This window comes from Colletes gigas, unplaced genomic scaffold, assembly GCF_013123115.1.
Source record: "Colletes gigas isolate AHSC1104 unplaced genomic scaffold, ASM1312311v1 Colletes_gigas_Sc00058, whole genome shotgun sequence".
NCBI classification, from domain to species: domain Eukaryota; kingdom Metazoa; phylum Arthropoda; class Insecta; order Hymenoptera; family Colletidae; genus Colletes; species Colletes gigas.
Window position 1 is genome coordinate 156,320 of NW_025106687.1, and position 21,135 is coordinate 177,454.

Here is a 21,135-nt window from a genome sequence, read left to right on the forward strand (position 1 = left end):
AAATCGCGTCTCGATCGAACGCGTCGGAATAAATCGCCGACGAGTCGCTGGACTCGCGACTGGTCGGTCCGATACACACGTGTAACTAAGCAGAGGCGCACGCGAATGAGGCTGATAAAAAGAGACACTGTTGCAAGAAATATGCAGCCTCGACTGACTAGCGATCCGATCGAGGATACGAATAGAACATGATATTACGTTGAACGGAGAAATGCTGGCGACGCCGAAGAGACGTGTAATTTGAAAAATTGTACCATTCCGAGCGCCCTGAAAAATTTGAATACTTCTCGTTCAATGCTCGTGAATCTCTACAGAGAGATTTCTTACGAATGAAGAACACTTAAATCGAGATTACACGTTCACTCGAATGTGTCTCTTCGATCTTTCTAATATTTCTAATTTCTAATTTAAAAAAAAATATCTTATCAGAAAAAAGCTAAAAATTCATCCCTTTTCTAATGTTTCTAATCTCGAAATTTATATGTATAGAAAAAATATCTTATCACAAAAAAGGAAAAAATTCATCCCTTTTCTAATGTTTCTAATCTCGAAATTTATATGTATAAAATAAAATATCTTATCACGAAAAAGCAAAAAATTCATCCCTTTTCTAATGTTTCTAATCTCGAAATTTATATGTATAAAATAAAATATCTTATCACGAAAAAGCAAAAAATTCATCCCTTTTCTAATGTTTCTAATCTCGAATTTTACATGTATAAAATAAATATCTTATCAGAAAAAAGCAAAAAATTCATCCCTTTTCTAATGTTTCTAATCTCGAATTTTACATGTATAAAATAAATATCTTATCAGAAAAAAGCAAAAAATTCATCCCTTTTCTAATATTTCTAATCTCGAAATTTTCATGTATAAAAAAAATATCTTATCACAAAAAAGGAAAACATTCATCCCTTTTCTAATGTTTCTAATCTCGAAGTTTACATGTATAAAAAAAATATCTTATCACAAAAAAGGAAAACATTCATCCCTTTTCTAATGTTTCTAATCTCGAAATTTACATGTATAAAAAAAATATTGTAGGATTGAACAAAAAAGAATTGTATTTGGAAGAAATGTACAAATGATATAACTAAATGAACGAATTTGAAATACAACAAACACACAATCGTTTTACACAAATCAAAATCTCATTAATTGTCCACAGAAATTCAAATCACGTCTGTCTTTTCCAATCACTCGTTACTCTAAACCCTTTTGCACATAAGTTAACATTACTCCAAACTACAGCGTGACACAAACAATCAACAAAAATATCCTACAATATCGAACAAGTTTTCACGAAAAGATTGAATTTTTTGCTTTTTTGTGAGCGAAAAGTTGAGATAGACTTGTCGATTAACACTCGAAGTAGAAATGTCTTCCATTTATCATGAGAAATATAAATAAGTTGGGTGTTCGTACTCGATTTGTAGAAGCTTTCATCCTCAATTTTACGCTCTCCAAAAGGCTCGTGTTGTTGAAAGTATTTTATAAAGGTGTGATAAAAAATAAAAAAATCATTCACCAAGCTTCGAGATGAAAATCGCGAACCCCCCTTTTCAAGTCCGGTTTCGTGACTCGATATCTGTTTTAGAATGAATTCGATCAGTTCAACCTGTTGATTACGTATGATTGGTGTAGTCTGCTTCAACAGTGACAATATCAGAAACTGAAACAACAGCGATAGAATGACTGTTTTATCAATTTCCAGTTCGTTCGAACGTCTTCCATCTCTCGCGAGAAATATAAATAAACGATAGTTGGGTGTTCGTACTCGATTTGTAGAAGTTTTCATCCTCAATTTTACGCTCTCCAAAAGGCTCGTGTTGTTGAAAGTATTTTATAAAGGTGTGATAAAAAATAAAAAAATCATTCACCAAGCTTCGAGATGAAAATCGCGAACCCCTCTTTTCAAGTCTGGTTTCGTGACTCGATATCTGTTTTAGAATGAATTCGATCAGTTCAACCTGTTGATTACGTATGATTGGTGTAGTCTGCTTCAACAGTGACAATATCAGAAACTGAAACAACAGCGATAGAATGACTGTTTTATCAATTCCCAGTTCGTTCGAACGTCTTCCATCTCTCGCGAGAAATATAAATAAACGATAGTTGGGTGTTCGTACTCGATTTGTAGAAGCTTTCATCCTCAATTTTACGCTCTCCAAAAGGCTCGTGTTGTTGAAAGTATTTTATAAAGGTGTGACAAAAAATAAAAAAATCATTCACCAAGCTTCGAGATGAAAATCGCGAACCCCCCTTTTCAAGTCCGGTTTCGTGACTCGATATCTGTTTTAGAATGAATTCGATCAGTTCAACCTGTTGATTACGTATGATTGGTGTAGTCTGCTTCAACAGTGACAATATCAGAAACTGAAACAACAGCGATAGAATGACTGTTTTATCAATTCCCAGTTCGTTCGAACGTCTTCCATCTCTCGTGAGAAATATAAATAAACGATAGTTGGGTGTTCGTACTCGATTTGTAGAAGCTTTCATCCTCAATTTTACGCTCTCCAAAAGGCTCGTGTTGTTGAAAGTATTTTATAAAGGTGTGATAAAAAATAAAAAAATCATTCACCAAGCTTCGAGATGAAAATCGCGAACCCCCCTTTTCAAGTCCGGTTTCGTGTCTCGATATCTGTTTTAGAATGAATTCGATCAGTTCAACCTGTTGATTACGTATGATTGGTGTAGTCTGCTTCAACAGTGACAATATCAGAAACTGAAACAACAGCGATAGAATGACTGTTTTATCAATTCCCAGTTCGTTCGAACGTCTTCCATCTCTCGCGAGAAATATAAATAAACGATAGTTGGGTGTTCGTACTCGATTTGTAGAAGTTTTCATCCCCAATTTTACGCTCTCCAAAAGGCTCGTGTTGTTGAAAGTATTTTATAAAGGTGTGATAAAAAATAAAAAAACCATTCACCAAGCTTCGAGATGAAAATCGCGAACCCCCCTTTTCAAGTCCGGTTTCGTGACTCGATATCTGTTTTAGAATGAATTCGATCAGTTCAACCTGTTGATTACGTATGATTGGTGTAGTCTGCTTCAACAGTGACAATATCAGAAACTGAAACAACAGCGATAGAATGACTGTTTTATCAATTCCCAGTTCGTTCGAACGTCTTCCATCTCTCGCGAGAAATATAAATAAACGATAGTTGGGTGTTCGTACTCGATTTGTAGAAGTTTTCATCCTCAATTTTACGCTCTCCAAAAGGCTCGTGTTGTTGAAAGTATTTTATAAAGGTGTGATAAAAAATAAAAAAATCATTCACCAAGCTTCGAGATGAAAATCGCGAACCCCCCTTTTCAAGTCCGGTTTCGTGACTCGATATCTGTTTTAGAATGAATTCGATCAGTTCAACCTGTTGATTACGTATGATTGGTGTAGTCTGCTTCAACAGTGACAATATCAGAAACTGAAACAACAGCGATAGAATGACTGTTTTATCAATTTCCAGTTCGTTCGAACGTCTTCCATCTCTCGCGAGAAATATAAATAAACGATAGTTGGGTGTTCGTACTCGATTTGTAGAAGTTTTCATCCTCAATTTTACGCTCTCCAAAAGGCTCGTGTTGTTGAAAGTATTTTATAAAGGTGTGATAAAAAATAAAAAAATCATTCACCAAGCTTCGAGATGAAAATCGCGAACCCCCCTTTTCAAGTCTGGTTTCGTGACTCGATATCTGTTTTAGAATGAATTCGATCAGTTCAACCTGTTGATTACGTATGATTGGTGTAGTCTGCTTCAACAGTGACAATATCAGAAACTGAAACAACAGCGATAGAATGACTGTTTTATCAATTTCCAGTTCGTTCGAACGTCTTCCATCTCTCGCGAGAAATATAAATAAACGATAGTTGGGTGTTCGTACTCGATTTGTAGAAGTTTTCATCCTCAATTTTACGCTCTCCAAAAGGCTCGTGTTGTTGAAAGTATTTTATAAAGGTGTGATAAAAAATAAAAAAATCATTCACCAAGCTTCGAGATGAAAATCGCGAACCCCTCTTTTCAAGTCCGGTTTCGTGACTCGATATCTGTTTTAGAATGAATTCGATCAGTTCAACCTGTTGATTACGTATGATTGGTGTAGTCTGCTTCAACAGTGACAATATCAGAAACTGAAACAACAGCGATAGAATGACTGTTTTATCAATTCCCAGTTCGTTCGAACGTCTTCCATCTCTCGCGAGAAATATAAATAAACGATAGTTGGGTGTTCGTACTCGATTTGTAGAAGTTTTCATCCTCAATTTTACGCTCTCCAAAAGGCTCGTGTTGTTGAAAGTATTTTATAAAGGTGTGATAAAAAATAAAAAAATCATTCACCAAGCTTCGAGATGAAAATCGCGAACCCCTCTTTTCAAGTCTGGTTTCGTGACTCGATATCTGTTTTAGAATGAATTCGATCAGTTCAACCTGTTGATTACGTATGATTGGTGTAGTCTGCTTCAACAGTGACAATATCAGAAACTGAAACAACAGCGATAGAATGACTGTTTTATCAATTTCCAGTTCGTTCGAACGTCTTCCATCTCTCGCGAGAAATATAAATAAACGATAGTTGGGTGTTCGTACTCGATTTGTAGAAGTTTTCATCCTCAATTTTACGCTCTCCAAAAGGCTCGTGTTGTTGAAAGTATTTTATAAAGGTGTGATAAAAAATAAAAAAATCATTCACCAAGCTTCGAGATGAAAATCGCGAACCCCCCTTTTCAAGTCTGGTTTCGTGACTCGATATCTGTTTTAGAATGAATTCGATCAGTTCAACCTGTTGATTACGTATGATTGGTGTAGTCTGCTTCAACAGTGACAATATCAGAAACTGAAACAACAGCGATAGAATGACTGTTTTATCAATTACCAGTTCGATCGAACGTCTTCCATCTCTCGTGAGAAATATAAATAAACGATAGTTGGGTGTTCGTACTCGATTTGTAGAAGTTTTCATCCTCAATTTTACGCTCTGCAAAAGGCTCGTGTTGTTGAAAGTATTTTATAAAGGTGTGACAAAAAATAAAAAAATCATTCACCAAGCTTCGAGATGAAAATCGCGAACCCCCCTTTTCAAGTCTGGTTTCGTGACTCGATATCTGTTTTACTGTGCAATGCAATTAAAATTCAATTGAAAATTCGAAAAATGTCAGTCAATATCAGAAATTGAAACAACAGTGATAAAATGACTATTTATGACTATTTTATGAAAAGCAATTGTTGAGTCGACTGAATAAAGTTGTTTGTCAAGTAATGCTCGTGGAACTGGGTCTATTGACACAGTAAAACCTCGATTATCGAAAGAGAATCTAGTTAATTGCAGAGTGTCGACAAGTGAAGGGGATGGTTGCTAAGCAACAAGGTTAAAGACGCTCCGCGTGGGCCATTAGCAGTGGGGATATGCTGTGTGGAACTACTTCTCGTTAGACAGATCGCCTTGATCATTGCAGGAACATCGACTATTGCTGGAATTTTTAGTCGCGATTTCCTGTAATTATCGAGCTTCCATTCTACGGTTTCATACGCCATTTTGTCTCGCGCCACGCACTCGAGAGTCTACGCTTTCGCGAAAGAAAATTCATTCTTCATGTATCAATGAGCATTCAGACCAAATTTGAAGCAAATCTGACCACAAATAAAATATTCCTCATACAAACGTTGCAACCCCTATCCACCCCCTTAGGGGTTGAATTTTTTAAAAAACTGGAATAAGTGTTTGATTAATTATGTCAAAGAGCATTGAGACCAAGTTTCAAGAAAATTCCATCACAAATAAAATATTCCTCATGCAAACGTTACAACCCCTTTTCACCCCTTCAGAGGTTGAATTAAAAAAAAAAAAAAAATTAGAATAAGTGTTTGATTAATTATATTAAAGAGTATGAAGCAAATCCGACAATGAACAAAATATGCCCCATACATACGTTGCAACCCCTATCCACCCCCTTAGGGGTTGAATTTTTTTAAAAAACCGGAATAAGTGTTTGATTAATTACATCAATAAGCATTCAGACCAAATTTGAAGCAAATCTGACCACAAATAAAATATTCTTCATACAAACATTGCAACCCCTTTCCACCCCCTTAGGGGTTGAATTAAAAAAAAAACCGGAATAAGTGTTTGTAATATGTTTAATTATATAAAAGAGCATTAAGACCAAGTTTCAAGCAAAAATATTCCTCATACAAGCGTTGCAACCCCTTTCCACCCCCTTAGGGGTTGAATTTCGAAATATCCTTTCCTTGTATACATCATAAGGGAAACCTCTGTGCAAAACTTCAGCTTTTTATGTCCAAGGCCTGTCTTAGCCTGGACGTTGATGAGTCAGTCAGTCAGGTCTTTCATTTTATATATATAGAATATTAATAATTGAAGATAACTCGAACAAATCAACGCATAAAACACTGTTGTGGCCGCTGTCAGAATTTCAATAAACAAATAGTTTCGATCAACAATTTCATCTCCCGTACAATTCACTAGTAAAACGATTCTACTTTGCTCCAGTTATTCGAACTTCCCGCGCTTCAAATTTCCCCCATAATTTCCAGAAACTTCGAAAACTTAAGTCGAGAATTCTTCGAGAAGGGGTTGCAAACTTTCGAGAACATCAAACTTTTCGAAAGAAAGCATCATCGATACAAGGTCTAACCTGACTCTACAGGCCTGAATCCTAAATTTCCTTAGGTCAGACCTAACCTTCGATAAAAAACACCAAAATACCCTAGTACACCAAACCAGCGGATTCGAGTCCCGAAAAAACGCTCGAGAAAGAAAACTCTTCTCGGTGGGGGTATCTGAGAATCGAGGGGGGGTACTAATCGACTCGGCTGTCACTTCGCAACACTGTAATCTCTGCTGCCGCGGTTCCCCTTCGGCCGTCGTCCTCGCAGAGGCAGAGCGTACACTCGATGGCGGCGGGGCGAGGAACGAGAAGAAATAAGGAGAGACGGTGGAAAAAGAAAGGGTAAAAAAGTGGCTGGTGAATGAAGCTATGCACCTCCGTGCCCGGGGGGCCCGGGATTCAAGTCCGGGGGCTAGTGTACCGTGACGAGCACAGCATCCTGCCTCATCCTCCGGCTACCTCGTTCCTCTCCCGTTCACCGTCTCTCTCTTCCACGATCGAATCCGTTCCTAGCCGCTGGACGATCTCTGCCTTTCGCGACGCTACAGTGTCTTCCGTTCTGTTTGGTCAATTCTGCAATTCCGTGCTTCTTCCGGCGATCTCAGATTCTCGCAACAACGCGATCTTCCTAGAATTCTGGCGACCAGGGCTATTTGCTCCTTCGATTAACCCTTTGCACACCTATGTGCAGTGTGATTAGACGTCAATTTTGATCTGAGGAGCTCCTTCGATTGATCCTTTGCACACCTATGTGTGACTCGACGTCAATTTTGATCTCAGGAGTCGTTCGATTGATCCTTTGCACACCTATGTGCAGTGTGACTAGACGTCAATTTTGATCTCAGGAGCTCCTCCGTCCTACAAGACATTTGTTCGAGTCCAGACCAAGGAGATATCGTTGGATCCCAACGCTTTGTTCAACACATTGACTGCCACGTCATCCACATATGGGTGACACGATTTTCCACCGAGAAGTTGGAACAATTCTCAAGATTAGATGCGAAAGACAATAAATCTAGATAGAATTCTTGAATTTTAGCGACTCACAAATGACAAGTATGCTAGTTTTTAGTTGTCTGGAGGCAAAGTTTTGTTTTCGTGGACAATTTGAGGGGTTTGGTCAGGGAGTCAACGTGTTGAGAAGAGAAAACTCGAAGACTAGGCTCTTTCTGTCAGTTTTTAGGTATTTCAGGCGTTTATATGCTATTGGTAGAGATTGGTAGAGGTAGAGATGATGGTCCAAGGGATAGTGTAGCTCAGGAAGGCTACTAGGTTCAGGATCAGGATGAATGAGGATTAGAACTCTGGACTAGGATGTTTTGGATGACAAGTGTGCTAGTCTTCAGTTGTCTGAAGGCAAAGTTTTGTTTTCGTGGACAATTTGAGGGGTTTGGTCAGGGAGTCAACGTGTTGAGAAGAGAAAACTCGAAGTCTAGGCTCTTTCTGTCTGATTTTAGGTATTTCAGGCGTTTATATGCTATTGGTAGAGATTGGTAGAGGTAGAGATGATGGTCCAAGGGATAGTGTGGCTCAGGAAGGCTACTAGGTTCAGGATCAGGATGAATGAGGATTAGAACTCTGGACTAGGATGTTTTGGATGACAAGTGTGCTAGTCTTCAGTTGTCTGAAGGCAAAGTTTTGTTTTCGTGGACAATTTGAGGAGTTTGGTCAGGGAGTCAACGTGTTGAGAAGAGAAAACTCGAAGACTAGGCTCTTTCTGTCTGTTTTTAGGTATTGCAGGCGTTTATATGCTATTGGTAGAGATTGGTAGAGGTAGAGATGATGGTCCAAGGGATAGTGTGGCTCAGGAAGGGTTCTAGGTTCAGGATCAGGATGAATGAGGATTAGAACTCTGGACTAGGATGTTTTGGATGACAAGTGTGCTAGTCTTCAGTTGTCTGAAGGCAAAGTTTTGTTTTCGTGGACAATTTGAGGGGTTTGGTCAGGGAGTCAACGTGTTGAGAAGAGAAAACTCGAAGTCTAGGCTCTTTCTGTCTGATTTTAGGTATTTCAGGCGTTTATATGCTATTGGTAGAGATTGGCAGAGGTAGAGATGATGGTCCAAGGGATAGTGTAGCTCAGGAAGGCTACTAGGTTCAGGATCAGGATGAATGAGGATTAGAACTCTGGACTAGGATGTTTTGGATGACAAGTGTGCTAGTCTTCAGTTGTCTGAAGGCAAAGTTTTGTTTTCGTGGACAATTTGAGGGGTTTGGTCAGGGAGTCAACGTGTTGAGAAGAGAAAACTCGAAGACTAGGCTCTTTCTGTCAGTTTTTAGGTATTTCAGGCGTTTATATGCTATTGGTAGAGATTGGTAGAGGTAGAGATGATGGTCCAAGGGATAGTGTAGCTCAGGAAGGCTACTAGGTTCAGGATCAGGATGAATGAGGATTAGAACTCTGGACTAGGATGTTTTGGATGACAAGTGTGCTAGTCTTCAGTTGTCTGAAGGCAAAGTTTTGTTTTCGTGGACAATTTGAGGGGTTTGGTCAGGGAGTCAACGTGTTGAGAAGAGAAAACTCGAAGACTAGGCTCTTTCTGTCAGTTTTTAGGTATTTCAGGCGTTTATATGCTATTGGTAGAGATTGGTAGAGGTAGAGATGATGGTCCAAGGGATAGTGTGGCTCAGGAAGGCTACTAGGTTCAGGATCAGGATGAATGAGGATTAGAACTCTGGACTAGGATGTTTTGGATGACAAGTGTGCTAGTCTTCAGTTGTCTGAAGGCAAAGTTTTGTTTTCGTGGACAATTTGAGGAGTTTGGTCAGGGAGTCAACGTGTTGAGAAGAGAAAACTCGAAGACTAGGCTCTTTCTGTCTGTTTTTAGGTATTGCAGGCGTTTATATGCTATTGGTAGAGATTGGTAGAGGTAGAGATGATGGTCCAAGGGATAGTGTGGCTCAGGAAGGGTTCTAGGTTCAGGATCAGGATGAATGAGGATTAGAACTCTGGACTAGGATGTTTTGGATGACAAGTGTGCTAGTCTTCAGTTGTCTGAAGGCAAAGTTTTGTTTTCGTGGACAATTTGAGGGGTTTGGTCAGGGAGTCAACGTGTTGAGAAGAGAAAACTCGAAGTCTAGGCTCTTTCTGTCTGATTTTAGGTATTTCAGGCGTTTATATGCTATTGGTAGAGATTGGCAGAGGTAGAGATGATGGTCCAAGGGATAGTGTAGCTCAGGAAGGCTACTAGGTTCAGGATCAGGATGAATGAGGATTAGAACTCTGGACTAGGATGTTTTGGATGACAAGTGTGCTAGTCTTCAGTTGTCTGAAGGCAAAGTTTTGTTTTCGTGGACAATTTGAGGGGTTTGGTCAGGGAGTCAACGTGTTGAGAAGAGAAAACTCGAAGACTAGGCTCTTTCTGTCAGTTTTTAGGTATTTCAGGCGTTTATATGCTATTGGTAGAGATTGGTAGAGGTAGAGATGATGGTCCAAGGGATAGTGTAGCTCAGGAAGGCTACTAGGTTCAGGATCAGGATGAATGAGGATTAGAACTCTGGACTAGGATGTTTTGGATGACAAGTGTGCTAGTCTTCAGTTGTCTGAAGGCAAAGTTTTGTTTTCGTGGACAATTTGAGGGGTTTGGTCAGGGAGTCAACGTGTTGAGAAGAGAAAACTCGAAGTCTAGGCTCTTTCTGTCTGATTTCAGGTATTTCAGGCGTTTATATGCTATTGGTAGAGATTGGTAGAGGTAGAGATGATGGTCCAAGGGATAGTGTGGCTCAGGAAGGGTTCTAGGTTCAGGATCAGGATGAATGAGGATTAGAACTCTGGACTAGGATGTTTTGGATGAGTAATGTTTGTCATGTGACTTAGTGGAGTTTGGTCATCCAACAATATTGTAAACCTTGGCTTCCAATGCTGAATACTATCATCCTCAAATGTTATAGCAACTGTCCCTTTGCTCTTCTGAGACTTATTCTTCAGTAATGTTTGCGAGGTTTATACAAAGATATTAACTAAAAAACCTAAATTTACGAGTGAGTACATAAACATAGAGTGTTTTTTTAAATTCTTCTGCTTAAAACGAGGAATTCAACAGTAAACCAAGCAATTATTTATATTATTTAATATGACAAATCAAAATAATTTCAATTTCGAATAAGCTTCCCTGAAAATAGCTATAAAATATAATTTAGAATATAGTATATACGAACCATAACTGAAAAATTAATTTACGAGTGTTTTTTAAAAGTCTTCTTATTAATACGAGGAATTCAACAATAAACCAAGCAATTATTTCTATTATTATTTTATAAGACAAATCAAAATAACGTTTCATCGCACGAAAAGGTAGCTCCACAAAAATTAAATGGAAAAAATTGTTAGTAAATGTGGAGTCTTGTTTGGTCGTTCGAAAGAAAGCACACGTTGATCAATGGCGGACGTCGCCCGCAGTGATTGGGAAACCCGGAGACGGAAAAATCGCCAAGGCGGTGTTAAATATAAACACGGGGATAGAATGTAGTAATAATGATGATGATATTGTGAACACAGGTAAAAAACCTCATCGCGGATGACGTGGTGAAAATCTGTGATTAACTGCTACGAACAACGTGTATTTACCTGCGAGCTTGGGACTATTGCAGTCCACTGAATCGAACAGATTGCTCAGGAAAAATGGCGGCGCATGTCTTCGAAATAATTACATTTCTTGCTGTTGCCTAATTTGTAAACTCTGTTTTTGGTGTATATTCACAATTACACTAGTGTACTCAAGATCCTCGAGTGAGGGTAAAGCTAGTTTGATTAGGCAGGTTAGTTTGATAGGTTAGTTTGATAGGTTAGTTTGATTAGGTAGGTTAGTTTGATATTCAATTTTTACAGGTTTAATTTTAAATAAAAAATGATTGATCATACAATTTATATTACAATATTTATTAGATTATTATCTTTTTAAGGTTAGTTTGATTAGGTAGGTTAGTTTGATTAGGTAGGTTAGGTTTAATTTAATTAAATTATCTCTCAAATGATTCCCAACCAAAACAACCTTTTTCGTTTCATTTATTTGTTTAAAGTCGCATCAACCGCCAAGGTTAGCGACTCGGAGAATCCATTTTTAGAGCTTGTTGTACAATTTAGTAATTTTTAGGTACTGTAGTAGATTTTGGATCGATTTGTTGTCCTTCAGATTGCCCTTTAAGGTTGGTTTTATGTTGTGCCTTTGATTGGAATATATTTTCTGCAGTGGATGATGATATGTTCTATTGTGAGGAGGTCCTTGGTGGGCCTGCTTTTTGGAGGAGGTGTTGATGGGTCAGTTTGGTGTGGCCTATAATAATTCTAGATACTATCACTTGGTCTGGGTTAGGTCTGTTTAATTTCCAGGTAATGGATTTTTCATAAAAGTCAAAACAACCTTCTTCGTTGCTAGTTGGTCGCGAATCGTACAATTTCACAATCTGACACGTTCCTCGTTTATTCGCGATCTTCATCGTTCTTCCGTCGTTTCTCATTCATCGACCTCTCTGATTCATGTTCCACGAGGCAGCCTTGACTCTCCCTAAGCCTTTTCCGTTTCCATCGGCCGCTTTTTGCCCTCCTTTTCGATCAACTCTGCTCCCTTCCTTCTGCTCCTTTTCCATCCTCGGAGCCATCATCATCGCTCTCCGCGATCGATCGATCGATCGATGGAACCGGGGCCCCTGAAACCGAGCGGCGCGCCGCCGGAAAACCGCAACGCGGATCTAGTTAACCGCGCCGCGGAAATTATTCGCGGAATAACGCCGGCGAATGGGTCCACGTTCGTTCTCCTTGGACGATTCGTCCAGGTGAACGCGCCGATCGCGGTAAACAATCATACATCTGGCACTTCCGGGATCGACGTTTTCATCCTCGGGATTAATCATCCGCTTAGGCCAATATTTCAATGCTATATACATGGCATCTTGCGAGCAAAATGGACAGAAATGTATTTATTTAAACAGCGACCACATTCACCTTTAAATGTTTTTAATAAACATCGTATTACATCACAACAGAATTTATTTATTTATTTATTTATTTATTAAGAAAAATTTATCGATAGATTGGAATAAAGAAGTAAATAATAATTGTCAGTTTTCTGTTTGATTGAGTACGTTGAGTTGCACGATTTGTCAGATATCTTGCAAATATTGAATATGGGAATACGATATTGCAGAATTGATAATGAAACATTAATGACTGACAAATTAGTGGGTCAGTTACCTGTATATATTTTTATTCTTAAATTAAAGATAACTAAAACTTGAGATGAAACGTTTACAAATTAAATTCAATTTAAATCTCTGTTCCTGAACTTACTAATATTATTACTATTATTAAAACCCAGACCTAACCCAGACGTAATCCAGATCTAATCCAGACCTAACTCATACCTAACTTAGATCTAATCCAGACCTAACCCAGCAGAGATTTTCAAACTACGTCGCATAAATATCGTGTTTAAAATACACACTGCAATTGTCGTAGTCAAAATTTTATATTACAACCCTTTAGGCCTGGGTTAGGTCTGGGTTAGGTCTGGATTAGATCTGAGTTTGATCTGGGTTAGGTCTGGGTTATGTCTGGGTTTGATTTGGGTTAGGTATGGGTTAGGTCTGGATTAGATCTGGGTTAGATCTGGGTTAGGTCTGGATTATATCTAAGTTAGGTCTGGGTTAGGTCTGGGTTTGATTTGGGTTAGGTCTGGGTTAGGTCTGGATTAGATCTGGGTTAGGTCTGGATTAGGTCTGGGTTAGGTCTGGGTTAGGTCTGGCTTAGATCTAAGTTAGGTATGAGTTAGGTCTGGATTAGATCTGGATTAGGTATGGGTTAGGTCTGGGTTAGATCTAAGTTAGGTATGAGTTAGGTCTAGATTAGATCTAAGTTAGATATATCTAACCCAGATCTAATCCAGACCTAACCCAGACATAACCCAGACCTAACCCAGACCTAACTTAGATCTAATCCAGACCTAACCCAGACCTAACCCAGATCTAACCTAGATCTAATCCAGACCTAACCCAGATCTAATCCAGATCTAATCCAGACCTAACCCAGACCTAACCCAAATCAAAACCAGACATAACCCAGACCTAACCCAGACCTAACCCAGACCTAACCCAGAACTAACCCAGACCTAACCCAGACCTAACCCAGATCTAACCCAGATCTAATCCTGACCTAACCCAGACCTAACCCAGACCTAACCCAGACCTAACCCAGACCTAACCCAGACCTAACCCAGATCTAACCCAGATCTAATCCAGACCTAACTCAGATCTAATCCAGATCTAATCCAGACCTAACCCAGACCTAACCCAAATCAAAACCAGACCTAACCCAGACCTAACCCAGACCTAACCCAGACCTAACCCAGAACTAACTTAGATCTAATCCAGACCTAACCCAGACCTAACCCAGATCTAACCCAGATCTAATCCTGACCTAACCCAGACCTAACCCAGACCTAACCCAGACCTAACCCAGACCTAACCCAGACCTAACCCAGATCTAACCCAGATCTAATCCAGACCTAACTCAGATCTAATCCAGATCTAATCCAGACCTAACCCAGACCTAACCCAAATCAAAACCAGACCTAACCCAGACCTAACCCAAATCAAAACCAGACCTAACCCAGACCTAACCCAGACCAAACCCAGATCTAACCCAGATCTAATCCAGACCTAACCCAGATCTAACCCAGATCTAATCCAGACCTAACCCAGATCTAATCCAGACCTAATTCAGACCTAATCCAGATCTAATCCTTACCTAACCCAGACCTAACCCAGGCCTAAAGGGTTGTAATATAAAATTTTGACTACGACAATTGCAGTGTGTATTTTAAACACGATATTTACGCGACGTAGCTTGAAAACCACTGCTTCGAACGTTGGCGCGGTTTGTTCTTGAAAATGGCGGCGAATCTAGTACGAGAATCGTGGATTATTGTGAGCAAAATGAACAAGGGGAATAATTATCGCGAGCTATCCGCTCGTTATTACAGCGATCATCGTAAAATAAGAATTTTATTTGTGGAATTAGTTGTAATTAGTAGTGCGTTTTATAGCACTCTTCAAGGTAGATATTATTACACCTATTAGCCGTGATTGATAGTTCTCTAATAATTTTAGAGTTCTAATTATTAATCTTTAGTGGTATTTGTAACACACCTGTTATTAGAAGCTTGCTGCTATCCGTAAAATGAGAAAAAAAAATCCTTAGACCCGGTATTTAATATGTTTTAATACGATGTTCCGTGTATAATCGAAACCCTTTGCGATACCGATCGTTAAAAGAAACGTTCAGTTCCCATTATAGAGAAAAATCTTTCCTTCTGCGAATAGAATCCAATGGATTTTGCTCGCTCGGTGCACAATTATAATTATTGCATTTTTGCTACGTGTCGTAAACACGTTTAGAAACGGTAGGATTAGATCCTTGGTTCTTCTCGACATAAATCGCTAAAATTCTTATTTACAAACATCCCATATAACGAATAAACGATTAGAAATTATTTACTCGTTTCTAATTAGATAACAATTAGAATTTTAATCGTGGAATAACATTACATCTCGTCTCGAACGAACTTGTCAATTATTACTCGAATAGTTTGATATAGCATCAGGTTATATAAAATGAACAAATTTTATACGCTCAACGTAGAAATATAAGGTACGCCAGACACGGAGATTGAGTTAAATTAAATGAAATATGTTTATATGTTTGAGAAATTTTAGCACTCTCGAGCAAGAATCTGCAGTCCTGGTTGCTTCTTTGGAGTTTCCATCGATTTGGTAGAATGTTCTCTCCCATTGGTGTTTCGGGCAAGAGGTAGCGATATGCTCGATCGAATTAACAGTCTGGCAGGTGTTGCACATTGCTGGGTTTTTCTTCTCCAATAGGTAGGCGTGTGTTGGACTCGTGTGGCCAATCCTTATCCTTGTTAAAACGACTTTGGTGCCTCCTGTCGAACGATAGTGCAGGACTAATCTCGTAGATATTATTCCTGGTACGACGAATGTGTGACTTATGGCCACCTTTCCAGGACAGGTTCCAGTGTTCTTTGAGAATCTTGAAAAATGATTTGAAGACTTCTTTGCGACAGATAGGTGTATCGAGGGGATGACGTGGTGAATTAGCGGCCTCTTTTGCGACTCTGTCAGCCCTTTCGTTCCCCGCAATTCCAATGTGTGATGGAACCCACCCGAACATAATTTCAGTAGCTTGTTTGTTTGACAGAATTTCGTTGTACTTCTCAATAATTTGTCTAATAACAGGGTTTCTGGGTACAGTAACACGAAGGGCAGTAAGTGCACTCGTAGAGTCTGAGTAGATAATGAATTTGTCATTGTTATTAGCTTTCCTGATGCACTTCAGTCCCTCCAATATAGCATATGCCTCGCACGAGAGAACTGGAAAGCACGCACTTCTTGTGGAACGATCGAAACGCAAAAAGATGCTCCGAACCTTGGAATCGTTTCAGAACGCTTCTATCCAGATAATACAGAGGGGACTTGCATCATTTCGCGATATTAACCCTAAGCGTACCAGCATGTGAGTTTGGCTCACATAATAAATGTTAGCAATCGTACAGTGTAGAAGTTGGTTCATACACTAATGACATTTTATGTATTATTCGATCATTAAACACGTGAAATATCATTACTGTATACATTTACTTTATGGACTCTAGTCAACCGAGCTAGGTGTGTGAAAAGTTTTTCCTTTTTTTATAAATATAAGATACATCTACTCAGTCATCGACTTAGTTTGGTGGAATTGTCTGTTTCCTCGTTACGTTTATACAAATAAATTGGGGTATCTCCCCTGATGGATACTTAAATTCTTCAGGATACTATATAAATTTCAATATTGACGAAATGTATTAGCTCCGTTGGTCTCGATAGAATAATTATATAGGGTGTTCCGTGGGAAAAATTTTAATGGGTGATTCTAGACGCCAAAATAAGACGAAAATCAAGAATAACAATTTGTCGATGGAGGCTTCGTTAAAAAGTTATTAACGTTTAATGTTGTGGCTGTTGAACTCCAATTTGACCACCTACTCGAATTTTTTTCTCGAAAATGCGCAGGATTTCGGGGGTATGTCTATTCACCAAAAATGCTTGTAATTGACCCCTGCAATTAAATATAATTTTTTTAGCATGATTTGAAATTTTTTTTCCCTGACCAAAAATTTCACACCTTCTCGAATTTTTTTCTCGAAAGTGGATAGGATTTCGAGGGTATGTCTATTGACGAAAAATGATTGTAAGTAAACTCTGCAATTAAATATAATTTTTTTAGCATGATTTGAAATGTTTTGTTTCATTGAATTTAGGCACCTAATTAGATTTTCAGTAAGGAATTTTTTTCTCGAAAGTGCGTAGGATTTTGAGGGTATGTGTAATGACCAAAAATGATTGTAATTGACCCCTAAAATTAAATATAATTTTTTTAGCATGATTTGAAATTATTTAATTTCGTCTAAAGATTTCAGCACCTTCTCGAATTTTTTTCTAGAAAGTGGGTAGGATTTCGGGGGTGTGTCTATTCACCAAGAATGATTGTAATTTACCCCTGCAACCGAAAATAATTTTTCCAAGACGATTTGATATTTTTTTTTTCTTATTTTGAAATACCCTGTATCACCTGTAATCGAGTTCTCTCGATGTGTCACCGTATTTCCAGGGAAAAAGAAAAATGTCGGGATCGGGTGGGGCCCACGCGTAGAATAAAGAAAAAGATAGGGAAGGCCGCTTGGATTCCTCTCGACGATAGTTAATAATTAGCGTTACGACGAACGGCGTGGCGGTGTGTCGGTCGACGTTCGTTACGTATTATTTTACAGCCGGACGATGATTCTTATTGTAATTAAGCGGCAGCGGACCCCGGCCACCGGGAATCGTAAATTTCGAGTTTATGGAGACGGACGGTAGCAGCGTGGTAATATTAATTGCGCATCGGCCGTAATGGCCGGCGTCCGACGCCATTGTTTTGCCGGCTGGAAAGTCCGATTCGAAGAGGAAACGGATCTCCTCGCGGGATCCAGGATCCGCAGAATTCGCTTCTTTTATCCTTCGTGTATAGTCGTTACACGCGCGATTTATTTTCTGAATTGAATGGTACTCGGAATGGTACTGGTGCCATTTTAATTTTCCCCTTTGTCGGTGAACGATTAACACATTAACTGCCCGGTGTCTCGTTTAATGGAAAAATATTTTTTTTAGCGGTATTAAAAGTTATTTGAATATCACGTGATCCCTGCAACGGAATCGAGACCCGGATGGAGCGTAATTATTTTGTAAACATTTTTACGCTATAATGTCGGTTCGACGGGTTCTTGTAGTCTGAGAATGTTTCTAGAATTTTGTCGATAACATTTTTAAATTTTTATTTGAAACCATTGTGAGCTACTTAACCTAAAATTTCTCTCGCTACTAATTTTCGTAAATATATGGGTGACGTGGCAAGTCAAAGTGTTAATGTGAAATCAGTTAATTCTTGATTGTAAGTGGCAATTGGTGATCATTTATTAATTTTCGAGTGAAAGTAGCACTTATTATTAGCGATCAATTAGTCAAGTATTGATGATCAATTGTTTTATTTGAAATGCAAGTAACAATTGGTGAACAAGTGTCAATTGTAGGCAGCAATTAACACGTTCACTGCCAGATCAAAATCGTATAATATTCTGGAAAAGTGAAACGTTGATTTTAGACCATTGTAAGCTACATAACTTAAAATTTGTTGAAATTCACAAATTCTATTCAAATTTATTTCCCTCGATGTCTTAACTCGAGAATTAATAAGAAACAATGTAAGGAATGTATTAAATTTTAAAAAATAAACGTAATCAACTGGATTTTATATTTATTTGATTTCAACAAAATTTCGGTCGAATTTACTAGACTTAATTTCAACCCCTTAAAGATCTACCGACCTAACCCAGATCTAATCCAGATCTAATCCAGACCAAACCCAGACCTAACCCAGACCCTAGATCTGGGTTAGGTCTGGATTAGATCTGAGTTAGATCTGACTTAGCTCTGGGTTAGGTCTGGATTAGATCTGAGTTAGCTCTGGGTTAGGTCTGGATTAGATCTGAATTAGATCTGAGTTAGCTCTGGGTTAGGTCTGGATTAGATCTGAATTAGATCTGGGTTAGGTCTGGTTTAGGTCTCGGTTAGGTCTGGGTTAGGTCTGGATTAGATCTGAGTTAGCTCTGGGTTAGGTCTGGATTAGATCTGAATTAGATCTGGGTTAGGTCTGGTTTAGGTCTGGGTTAGGTCTGGGTTAGGTCTGGATTGGATCTGAGTTAGATCTGAGTTAGGTCTGGGTTAGGTCTGGATTAGATCTAAGTTAGCTCTGGGTTAGGTCTGGATTAGATCTGAATTAGATCTGGGTTAGGTCTGGTTTAGGTCTGGGTTAGGTCTGGATTAGTTACTAATCCAATTTTAAGATAATTTGGATTATTAACTAATCCAGACCTAACCCAGATCTAATCCAGATCTAATCCAGACCTAACCCAGATCAAACCCAGATCTAATCCAGACCTAACCCAGAGAATAATTTAGGCAAAGAAATACATGTTTTGTAAATCAGTATAAGAATCTTCAAAAGGACGAAGTATATTAATATGAAAAATATTTAGAAAATACTATTATTTATATTAATTTTCTAACACTATATATCTATACTTTGTATGTATTTATTTTAGACCTAACCCAGACCTAACCCACACCTAATCCAGACCTAACCCAAATCAAACCCAGACATAACCCAGACCTAACCCAAACCTAATCCAGATCTAATCCAGACCTAACCCAGATTTAATCCAGACCTAACCCAGACCTAACCCAAATCAAACCCAGACATAACCCAGACCTAACCCAAACCTAATCCAGATCTAATCCAGACCTAACCCAGATCTAATCCAGACATAACCCAGACCTAACCCAGATCTAATTCAGATCTAATCCAGACCTAACCCAGACCAAACCCAGAACTAATACAGACCTAACCCAGACAATAATTTAGGCAAAGAAAAGTTTGTTTTGTAAATCAGTATAAAAATCTTCAAAAGGACGAACTGTATTAATATACCGAATGCACTTTTACTGTTGTGGATAAACAAGCGTATCTAAAAAATAACCGAAGATAATGACCTGAAATTTGAAACAGATGACGGTAACAGAGCTACCAAGCTACAGGGGAAAAGGTTTATCAGTTCGGACGTAGCCGTGAAGTTTAAATCGAAAAGTCACCCGAAGGATAGCGAAAAGAAAAAAAATGAAAGGAACATTTTATTTGAATAAAAATTCATTTCGACGACGCCCAGTCCCGATGCGTGTACCGTTGCGCGAGATCTATGTAATTTGCGATCCGGCTTCTTTCTCTCCGCTTCTCTCTACCCCTACTATGCCGGACGATCTGTAATTTTCGTCGATTTAATCCTCGACGAGTACGCTCGCTATTTATTACACTGTAATATTGAAATAAGCGACTGACGAATAAGCAGGTCGCCTCGACGCGTACGTGCGTTGCGAGAGTCCGCGGTTGATAAGACCCAGAAAGCCATTAAAGCGTTGCCTCGATCGTCTTTTAATGAAGAAAATCATAATAACGAAGCAGCTGCGCTCCCTGCCCCCCCTCCCCCCTCTTCACCTCTCCCCCCTCTTTGCTAATCTTGCCGCTGCTTCCGCAATTATCGACGCCGTCGACGCCCAAGATCGGGCCGTGACTAGGATCGAATTAAGGGTATCGAAAGGAGAGTCGAGGACGACCTGGAATGCTCACATCCAGCTTCTGCCTTCGCTAAACGGAGAAAACTGCCCCAAAATACTCCTATTTCAACGTAACAACAAGTTTTCTACTACAACTTGAAGAGGTATTCTAGAGTTTCATTTTTTTGCTCTTTTTGGGGTGTTCTTTTTATAAGTTTCTTACTTTCAACATTTTGCATACATATTTATTTACGTTTTACTTATCTCGACAACTTTTTTCAAGTGAAAGTAATCAAATTTTACTGAAATATATATCATCGAATAAAAAAAAAAAAATGCTCCTGGGATCATCCAGCTATATTGCAATTATGAAAATCAAAATCATTAAATTATCAAAATTAAACGAAAAAGAACTTTCCTTATTATTGTTTCAACTCGCTGATCATGAAAATAATATTCAGGGAAATCGATATTCCAAATTTAGAGTGTCGCCATTTTGTAAATTTTCTCACCGTACTCGCAATCACATTAATAAAAAGTCTCTTTGATTTTTTTCAGTGCTTTCTACCAAGTTGCAAACATTACGAGAGAACCTGATATTTTAGCTAGAAAAATGTTTTTCAATTATGGATGGCAATTACGAGTGACCAAAATTTTCGTTCGTCGCGATACATTTTTCCCTACGACTCGTTTTACGCCATCGATACTGGTTACCGGTAATTTGAAACGAAAGTTGCGCTATTAGCGATGGTTAAACATAAACCACAACGCGGAGCAAAAAGTTTGTTTGGTCTAATGCGACCGAA